The 11,613-nt window shown below is 35.1% G+C and overlaps 1 protein-coding gene across 1 annotated transcript in view; it reads right to left on the reverse strand.

The window, feature by feature from the left end:
• Window positions 1-11,613, reverse strand: part of LOC141439744 (elongation factor-like GTPase 1) — a 131,521-nt gene that overhangs the window by 12,690 nt on the left and 107,218 nt on the right. The window lies entirely within an intron of this gene.

The following is an 11,613-nucleotide window of genomic DNA, read 5'->3' on the forward strand; positions in this document are numbered from 1 at the left end:
CAGCGAAAGTTTATTTGTTCCATATACTAAGTACGGAGTCTAAAAACATAACAAGTACTTAATTCTAAACTTCATCGAAATAAGTTTTATATCAAATTTTGAAAATAAGCATCATCGAAATTGGAAACCCGCTTAAGCAATCTTCAATTTCGTGTTAATAATAATCAGCATACATTTACTGCACTTTAATTCTTCAAAATGCATTGCACAAATCGTGATGTGTTTTAAAACCTTCATAAGGCAAGACGACAGGTTGCAGTGGGTTTGGCCGTGGGTCGAAGCCATTGTGCATTTAACCAATAGAGTAGAAATATAATTGAATTACTTCAAGAAAAACTACCACTACGATCCCCGCATTCTGATTGGCCGGCTCAAGGTCCAGGCATAATACTAAAGTTATAAGCAAATATTAGTATCGATGTCGATACCCGATCAATGTTTAGACATTGCTAAATATGCGTGATTCGAATCCGCATGGGCAATTAGGCCACGCGGTGGAACTACGTCCCAAGCCCTCTCATTCTGTGATACTCATATGTATTTTAAAAACTTAACTGTTTATTTTTCATGGTAAAGATAGAGGAAAAAAATAGCGTAAAACGACTAGCGCTATTACGTCAAAAGTGACAAAACGCGTTTCGGAATTGAACAGCTAGTTACTCTATTGGTTGTATGCTACATGGTCAGAGCCCACTACCCTGGCAGAGCCATGTAGGTGGTGTTTATCGTTACATAACCGACTTACGACACATGGACCAGATTTTTCTATACCCACGTTGTACTCGTATATAGGTGCTAATAAACATTAGGTACATAACTAACTTAACTACCTACCTATATTACTACATACATACAGTCGAGTTCATAAACTTGTGAGCAAAAATTTGATCAAAAATATATGAACATGCTTCTACGCCGTTAACAATCGTGTTCAGGCATTTTTGATCAAATTTTTGCTAACAAATTTATGAACTCGACTGTACCTATATATAATTAATACAAATAATGTAAAAGTGGGTGGCGGAATCAAGTATACAGGACAATCAAAAACAATAATATTAATAATGCATGTATAAATATAAACGTGCATTATAATACTCATAAATACAACACATACAGGTACCGTTTAGGTATATGCTTACCGTGCAATTTGTAAATAAATAAACAACAAAAGAATATAGTTGTTACCAACGCAAATTTATTTCTATAAACAACCTGAAGGGCTTCTGAAATTGGAGGCTCGTGCAAAGGTCAAATACAAAAATAGACTTCGGCACGCGTGCAAGAATATTCCAGCTCACTCCGCTAGCCATGAACTTGGGGGAATAATTCGATTCAAGATTTTTTGTCTTCGTCTAACTTTTACTCGAATACGTCAAACGGCAATTATCTGCACTCATTAGTGCTTTGCTTATTTTTCGTATGGTAAATCATCATCGACAGAAGCGGGCAAACATCACCTTCACCGCCCTACTTATACATCTACACATAAGTGTTTAGTTCAAATGAACACCACGTTGTTAATTTTGGAAAATTCTAGTGAAATTATGGAATATTTATTAAACTTCTAGACTAGACGTTCTGGTTCGTGCGAAGAGGGTAGTTGTTCATACTAGCCTCTTCACACAAACGAACGATCGAACGGACATGAAATGAGAAAATATATTGTCTAATTTGGTTTACAATTACATCCTACATAGCGGATTTATAACTCACGAACGAATTATCTACGTGTAGATACTCGAACATCCTAACTTCTTGGCTTTTTTTAGCAACAGAGCGACATACCTATAAAAATCTAAGACCAAATGTCTCAAAGCAACATTTTCAGCTGTCACCAGTCAATTCGACGACTTGAGCGTGTCGTCGCCGTGGATATTGGATCGGCCCTGAATACAGTAACATTGACCATTATATCGTACACGTGCCCATTTACTGGCTGACGTTAATAAAAGAGAGTACAATGTATGTTTTATGTCATTGGAAATTTTCGTATATATCTGGTAGTAAATACTAAAGAAAATTGACGTTCAAGTACAAAAACAAATTATTACCTCATTATTTACTTGATTTTTACTTCATACATAATCAAGTAACTCGTTCATCTCATTGGTAGCTATTCTACGCTGCACTTACCGATCCACAGTCTCCGATCGAGAACTTTTCGTCTTCAACGGCTATTTGGCTAAACACGTTCAAGGTGCAGGCTGCTTCTAACCGAAGCAAATGCAGATCTTTGGGGGAGGTCTATGATGATTTCATACAGGCCGAGATATCGTGAGCAGACCAACCATGCAGTTCCATTGTGACCAACTACAGAATTTCTTTACAATAAAAATCCTTATGATATGTTATAACATTTAATCTTTGAACCAATGAATTCAACGTACCAACTAGTCACCATGAATGTTTTCACATGCGTGTTTCGAATATTGGAATGTACGAAATATAAATAGAATTGCAAAGTTCCTTTCTTTAAAGTGATCAGCTATTCGTGGTTCTTCTACTAAGCCTAAACATTTTCAAATATAAACATAATTTGCAATTATAATAACGCCGCTGTAATACGAGAATAAAAGAAATATATTTTTCAATTAGTAAAACCGTGAAGAAAGGAATTTATAAGATAAGCCTATATTTATGGTGTTTTACGAGGAATTATAATTCCTTCTGGTTATTTCTTGAAGTACGTTATGTGGTTTTATTATTTTTTGTACTTAAATACCTTTATTTCGACGTCATTGAAATAGGTAGCAACACCCGCAAAGCAGTTAAATGGTGTGAGCGAGGTTAACAATTCGCAATGGGCACGTCGCTTGGGATAAACGGCCCTACTTCTCTCATGAATGGAGGCTCGTGACTGGGACGGGATATTGATCCCCTCCACTTTACATATCTAGTTCTATCTATATTGATAGATCTACACTTGTAAAGTGTTCAAAAACAATAACTAGTCTCTCACATATGATGATGACGTTTCGAAAGCATTCTGCAGTTGAAAAAGCAATGAAGTTATTTATTATCATTAATTATTGACATCACGTCTACTGCTGGACATTTATCTCCTCCCCCAAAGAACGTCTCAATGATTGGTCCTGCTTTGCCTGCATCCATCGTATTTCTGCGGCCTTCAGCAGAGGCCATTGTCTAATGCTCGGGCGATCCGATCCACAATCCAACTCTTTCTATCCTCATGCTATACCGAGTGACAGAGAAAAAGAGTACGTTAGACAATAAAACCTCAGGTAAGCAGTGTGTGTGTTGTTACAAAAAATCCATTAAATTTATGACGGTACTTTATAAAATCACGTCATCAAGTTTTATACCAAAACTTGCCTATTATAATAAATAACACTTACACTTCAAAGTAATACAAACTCCAGTACCATTATTCCTAACTTCTAGATAACCGGTCGCGTGCCGACAACTGTTAATTTTGGCGAAGTTTAAAACTTTAACACCGCGAACGTCGTCGGCGCAAACGAGTCAACTTTCAGACATTAACCTGTGAACTATATTCGTGATGCTACTTTTATCAAGATGGCGATGTCAGTAGAGTGGCTTTAGAGCTCACGGAATCGTAACTTACATTTTATAACCTTGCTAAAGAAATAAAGTACCTTTATGCCTTTAATATTGGTAAAGTATCTCATAAAAATTAAGTTTATTAACCGTCGTAAACTTTGGCTAGTAGAACTTTTTTTTCTGATGATTTAAAAGTTAAATCTCATATTCTAAGTTATCGAATTAATATTGTTCAAAAGAATACGAGGGCAACTTGACTTAGGTACTTACATCAGTAAAATCTAAATTAAAAAGTAAACGTTTTCAATCTAAATCCAATAAATTCATTCAATTCAACTAAAAGTACTTACTTATTTGTCTTGTATCACAATATTATGTAAATAGTGGGTATCAGCGTATAGGCTAACGTGTACGCCATTACAAGAAATATTAGACATATTTAATTATGTAAATTATTTACATTTGACCAACGAAAATACTGGCCCCTATTGTCTTTTGAGGATTATAGTTTCCGTAATATGTTTTAAAATTGATTTTAGGACACAAGCAGACAAGTTTTTAGGGCAACCCTAGTAAATCGGAATTCCCCAGGGACGCAATCAATAAGAACATTCTTGTCCATTTAGCACATTAACAAGAGACGCCAATAAAAAAACCAAACCGGAACTCTCACTTCCTAAGAACCGTACTTATGAGGAAATACCATTTTTTCAAGGGATTTCGAGTACGCGTGCCATTATACCTGTCTCTATTTTACTTGAAGGGAAACACGCAAAAAATGATGACCACTCGAATCTGAAGTGCATTCTGTCTGAGGCTGCATTGTCTAGCCAACAATGCAGCACTTATCTTTGAGTGTCCCTTATCTAAGAACGGGCCTGAACATACTTGATACTTCGCAGCTATTTCCTTGAGCGTGACTTTGTGGGGTTTATTTCCCGTGATAATTATTTTACAGCTTTTGGAACAGACAAACAGTGCAAAGATAGGCTTTGGACAATCTAAAATAAACATTTTTGTTCTGGCACCGTATGTAATATAAACACACGTTAGGCGACCGTATACATAAATATATTAAGTATATTGACATTTAAATTAATGTATCTTCTTTCTTTTTTTACATTTAACATCGCCAGAACCAATTAATCAAACATCATACTAGTAATGATTCACGGTTGATTATATTAGACATATTTCCTACGGTATTACCTTTGATGGACTGCGGATATTTGGACACATTTCCCAAAGTCATGATCACGTATAGACTAACCGTAACCGTGACAGATAGATCGTGCTCTCTCTACCCTCATTTTCATACTGGTAGACGTCGAAATATCAGAAGCTCATTAAAGATTTTCACGATCTAGATTTCTTAGCAAAAAGGCCTCTTCATTTCCACGCCACTTTGCCCGGTCATGTGCCAGTCTCATCAGCCAACTGCCAGATGCCATTCAACGAACGGGCCGGCGATCTGTCCAGTCCACCGTTCTTCGACCCAATCCTTGCTACCTTTCCGTAATTGTTTCTGACCTTAGCAAATATGTCTACTTAATCAAATAACACAACCCGCTAAATGATCACTAAAGGACCTCAAAAGATTAAGTATCAATAAATAAAAATTATATAGTCAAAATATATTTTACTTACATTGAGCCATCAGTATGGAATTATTAGACATACTTAATATAACCAAGCTGGTTCTAACAAACCTCCGAGACACTTTTATACAAATTCATATCAAATATATGTCTAGAAACTTCAAATTCTAAACACGCGTAACATAATTTAAGAAAATTAAATAAAGAAATAATAACATAACTCGTTATGTACAATTTAATAATACAAAATATCTACTCCAGATAATATTGTTTTATATTTGCTTGTCTTGGTCAGACAATTGTATATAAAATATAGCATGTTTCGCTTACGGTAGACTAAGTATTGATAAACCGGCTGTCCCAAACTACACTTCGTAGAATTATTAATGCTTTGAAAATACTACAGACTTCTTGTCAATATCAAGTGAGTATATAGGTACTTTGGAGATATAATAAAAACAAATCATAATAATGATTGATGTTGGAACAACTAGAGAATAAAGACTTGCTCATGAAAGCTTTCAAGTTCATGATAACCTAACATTCGTTTGTATTTTTGTATCATTTCGATATTTGTCAGACAAAAAAAAAAACATTTTATATCTTTTTTTCATCAATAAGGGAGTAAGATGCGAGTACGTAGACGGTAACGGCGCAGCGTTTGTAGTTCTGAAATTGTATGTAACATAGCCGAAGCCGCTACGAACATCGAACTTTTAACTACTTCGATAAAATACCGGAGCGGAGTGCATTGGTGGTGGTAACATGCGTCCAATATTTTGATGTTCATACGACATAAGCAAAGGGGATAAAGAGAACTAGTGTTTCGCTTTTCTAGTTTTTCACTAGTTGCTTCGTTCTGTAAGTAAAACGTAAGAGATGAATAAAGAAAATAGTATTTCTACCTATTTCTGACAGGGCTAAGACGTCCAAAATTTTCGGATGTTTGCTTTATCAGTAAAAACAAAAATATTTAGGAGACGAGTGAAACACGCGATTGAAATGCCTTGCTTTACTGTTGAAATAGGTATTAAACAAAAGAAACGTCTAAAGATACTAAAATACGACATTAAAAGGTTATTCTTTGATTTTTGGGGCGTAATCGATATCTACAGTAGGTAGGTGTATCTTTAGAATTTTGTTTCATGGCTGATGATAAAACGTCACGTGATGCGAATAGATCTAAATTCACCCTTAGGTTTGACGTCATAGACTATTTTAGGATGTAGGGTTACCACTAAGGATTTCTATTCCAAACAAAAAATATATAAAATAAAAATATTTTATACGAGACTACAGTTATCTTGTAGAACTTGACTTACTTACTATCGCTATCCCTTCGGGATTTTTTCGGGATAAAAACAAATACATTTTAGAATTACTTGCGATAAACGATAGTAGATTTAATGAAATAAATTTAATAAATAAATAATTTCGACTGAGAAGTACATACTTCGACTGTCTTAGCAATTGAAATCGGGTAAAACAATCTTAACCTGTCTTTATTGTATTTTACAATGTTTAGAAAAATTGCTCTTAATCAAACCAATATGATTGCAACATAATGTATAATTTAATTGTTACCAGAAGTCACTTGTATTATGAAGTGGTTTCAACAATAAAAAAACAGAAACATTGTTTACCTACCTCACATCATCATCTATTGTTAATAAAATCGAAGTTTGTAGGTATGTAGGTAGAGGTACATATGTCAGATAAATATGTATATGAAATATTAGTTATGTGATTTTTCAACAGTGCCAACCCTATACATCACATTTTTCAGACACGCATTTCACGTGTTTCCTAACACGCACCTATTCATGAATGGGTGGGTATCTAGGTACATATTTTTGACCTGATTCATATCATCTAGGACAGGCGTAGGTGTATACCACAGAATTAGTAGGTAATAAGACGAACAAAAATATCATATTTTACTTAGGTATCCAAAGGAAATAAATTGGAGCCGGAAAATTAAATTTTTCTGAAGTTCGTTACTGAGAAATATAAATGCCATTAACATTAGTTGGCATTAACTCCTAAAACTGAATGTTGTGTCTTGTGCTGTGCCGTTTTACGGACTTTGGCGAGTCGGTTTCATTGATTGAATGTTCTTAAGACTTCATGCCGCACGGAAGAACAAATAAAACCACGGTCTTCGTAATAGTCACATATTCGAAAGTTTTACTTGACAAAATAAATACTGCAATGGATAAAGAGTAGGTAATAGACTGAAGCCGCGGTGGCCTAGTGGTTTGACCTATCGCCTCTCAAGCAGAGGGTCGTGGGTGCGAACCCCGGCTCGCACCTCTGAGTTTTTCGAAATTCATGTGCGGAATTTACCACGAGCTTTGCGGTGAAGGAAAACATCGTGAGGAAACCTGCGAAGCGATTCAATGGTGCGTGCGAATTTCCCAATCCGCACTGGGCCCGCGTGGGAACTATGGCCCAAGCCCTCTTGTTCTGAGAGGAGGCCTGTGCCCAGCAGTGGGACGTATATAGGCTGGGATGATGAATAGACTGAGCTGACAAATAAATGTTTTTATTACAATGTATTGGCAATTTGGCGCTTTTACCACTTGTGACATTTCTGTTCCTCCAAAGTAGATAATTATTATAGTAAGTATACCATTTCGTGATAATATTTGTGCTATGAGGTGTCCCTCTTACTCCATGTCGCGTGCTATAAACCAGACTGACTATAATAAAAAATCGTGACCATGAGCTCCTGATATTTGGATGGATCATTAGGGTCTTGATAATATATGTCTAATATAATATAAAAGAAGATTATGACATAATAATTAGAATTAAGATTAGATAAGAAGGCGGAGGTGACCCTCGTTTAAGGCGTGCTTGGTCCAGTAGATCTCGATGGCCATACAACGGGGTAATGCCGCTTGGGGGGTATCGTTTGGGCCAAGTACAATGCGGAGGGTAATGATTAATTTTCTTTTTATTTATTTAATTTCGTATTACTTAAAGAGTAAGAAGCACGCAGGAGCAGAGGCGAGTGGAATAAGAAAGGGAGGTTTTTGCCCTGCAGTGGGACACATTATAAGCTAGTTAAAAAAAAATATTACTTAAACTGAACTGGGACTGAAGACATTGTTGTGGCGTGCCATGGAAGAGGCCTGTGTCCAGCCTGTGGACTGCTGTAGGCTGATGATGATGATGATGAGTAAAACTTACCTACCTACCTAATCAGTGACCGACTGAAGACCTGGTTTCAGTTTTGGATAATAGTTGGCCGGGTTTTTCGTGAGCAGTCGCGCGACATTTTGGTGAATAAACATGATTTGATTACCTACTCATTGGGGGAGACAGAAGAAGATGATGATGATGATGATGAATATATGATATGTAAGTACTATTTTTCTTACATACTTACTCGTGGTTTTTTTTACTTGGACAACAACTTGGATTTGTAATTTTAAAACAAACATATTTTAACACATTTTAATTTTGGTTTTAATTTTGTTAAAATATGTTTCCCAAACATTTAAATTATTGATTTCAGCTTGTAAGCAAGATTTATTCTCTCTTTCTCTTTAATCTATCCATCTTTATTATAAATGCAAAAGTTATACATAGGTATGTAATATGCGCGTGTGTGTGTCTGTCTGTCTTTTACCTCTTATGATAAATCCACTGAAACGATTTGATAAAATTCAATATGGACATAGTTTGATACCGTGGGAAGGACATAGGATAGCTTTCATCTCGGGAAATTGCATAATTCCCGCGGGATAGCGATAGTCGAATTCTTGGCAGACGGTCGCGGGTAAAAGCTTTTTTTAATAGTACATTACTGCAGAGGCCGGGAAAGAAAGGCTTGCAGGCCGAGTATATATAGATAGGTATACGAGGCTGGCATGTTCTTTCACGCCGAGGCTTGTATACTTAGTGCTTTTCTCAAACATGCACTAAAATAAATAAAACTCCTAGAAATCAATGTTTTAACCGTAAGACAACTAAAATTGTACCAGACTCAAATTATAACTACCATCTATATAAGTGTTTATTTCATTCTAAAATGAATTTATAAAACGTTTAAATGATCCAAACAAAATCGAATTGCTTTAAAACATGTAGATATAATGGACTGCAAAAATGAAAAAAAAAATAACGCATCACGTTTCTAAACGAAACTTAAAATGATAATGGCACTTACTTGCAAAGTGGATAAAGCCAAAGTCCTGTCAATCAAAAAAAAAATACAATGACACTTGTCAATATTCCCGCCTAAACTTTTTTTTATAGTGTGCTGTTCGGTTTTTAGGGCCATATACACGAACTGCAGCCCATTTAATCAGCTACATTAATACTTTATTATGTAAATTAAATTGTAATTTGACGTAAAACGCGTCGGCAATATTTCTATATTTACATATACAATATTCATAGTCCTGCGAATTTATTCAGTAACTAATAAATGAACCATAGAAATTCAGATTATTAATTTCAAGTCGTGTATAAAATGGCCTTTATCGTGGATATTTGACGTTTTGCATTGAAACAAAAGACTGTTGTCTTGCAGGCCTAGGCCTGCAACGGCATATTTTGAAGCCTGTTTTAAGGAACACAACATAAACATTACATAGCATGTTTGAGAAAATAAGCTTTGCCGTCGTATTTTTCAGATCCATTAACCGATATCTTGCCTTCTTCTATTATAATTCTAATTTTCAGCATGCGAAACCCTTTAAAGAAAGCAAGTATATATACTTACTCGTACATAGGTATATAATTGTGTACGTAACTAATAAGCGACAAACAATGACGTACATACATACTTACAAAATCTAGAAACCTTATCACGTATAAACATATATCTCTATTTAAATTCACAAACACCTCTAAAGTGACTTTAAAATATTCAAAACGAAACGTTGCCTTGCGAGCGAAACATTTATCACACGAGAAATAAAAAAACACAAACCACGTGCCACGACTCGGCCTTTAGAATAAACTTATTATGTACTCAGGCAACATATACGTACATTACTCAATAGCCTTATAGTTATAGCGCGTAAACAACATATGTATAGCTACGACTTGCAGGTAGGCATGTATAGTACGATAGCGACTGTCCGTGTCCGTTCATTCATAAGAAGCGGTTCATTCATGCGGGCGCGAGGACGGTGAATGGGAGCGAGCGAGACGGAAGATAAGGTCGAGTTGCATAGACAATGGAATTTTTAAAATCCTGTTCTACGAAAACTTGAATGACATTGTTTTGTTTTAAGACAATTGGACGGGAACGGTGGCCGCATTGATTGTTTGCTGTAGTGGTGATTATTACGTGAATGGAAGTTTTAAAAGCAAGCAGGGATAAGTTTTTCAAAATCCGAAACGCAATCGTTTCGTTCGTTCAAGCACCGCATTGCATTGATTGATAAGACAGTGAGCTTTAGGTTTGGGACCGGTGGCCTTCATTTCATTTTTCAAGAGCTATAATATGAACAAAAAGTAACTTGATGATAAAATTTGGTTGGAAACAGCCATATTTGCTTCAAGATTGTTTAGGATTACTTTTAACAAATGCTATAAAAAAGATAGTTCTGACACTCTTAATAATAGTTTTTTTCTTGACACTTTTCTATAGGTACTTACTATGAAACAAAATATTTATAAAATTCAGAAATTTACACACGGTCTTCAAAACCTTTGCGTTGGTTTGTTTGTATTATTTATTACGGTAAACTTTTAGGTTATTTAACTTAATTATTTACTGTACCTACTTAAGTTAATAATAATAATAATTGTGGACGCAGCTTTATATCAGAGCAACAAGATTGTGTAGAAAAACATCATCGGTAGGAAGTTAAACCCGAGCGGCCGCAAACGCACTTGATCCTTGCAAGACAGCGCGCGTTTTATTAATTTGCTATTAAGTATTTGTTTTATTAATCTTAACTTCTGAACTTGTATGATAACAAACTACATTTTAAGGAAAATGTTTAATGAAATTTTAAATCTAGACAATTTTGACGAATTCCTAAGTAAGACGAACTTAAGTTTATTTCTGCACTTGTCTATGTTGAGTCACAGAATAAGTAATAAGTAGTACAAGTAGTTGTGTGTAGTTAAGTCGAAGTTAACTTAGTTAACACAGGTCATATCAAGGCATCGGATATTCACTTCATTAGACAACTTTATTATTATGCAGTGCAAATAAATAACGAACTTTTGCAATGCATACAAATCTTTGTACGTACTCTAAGTTCATTAAGAATTAGGTAAAAATTTGTTTAATTATGCAGCGAAAAGTTCTACTTAAATATGAATTTAAACTTGATTGTTTACACCAGCTTTGTAATTGAAACATTACGGGAATAAATCGCGACGATTACAGAAGAAATAGTTTTTTTTTTTATAACAAATGCTGATTTTTGTCAGACACGTGTGAAATAAATGTTCATATCGATTAATAGTGCACATATAGAATCCGATGTTCGAAAACATTGGACAAGTCTGTTGTACA

The sequence above is a fragment of the Choristoneura fumiferana genome, chromosome 21 (assembly GCF_025370935.1).
Source record: "Choristoneura fumiferana chromosome 21, NRCan_CFum_1, whole genome shotgun sequence".
NCBI lineage: Eukaryota > Metazoa > Arthropoda > Insecta > Lepidoptera > Tortricidae > Choristoneura > Choristoneura fumiferana.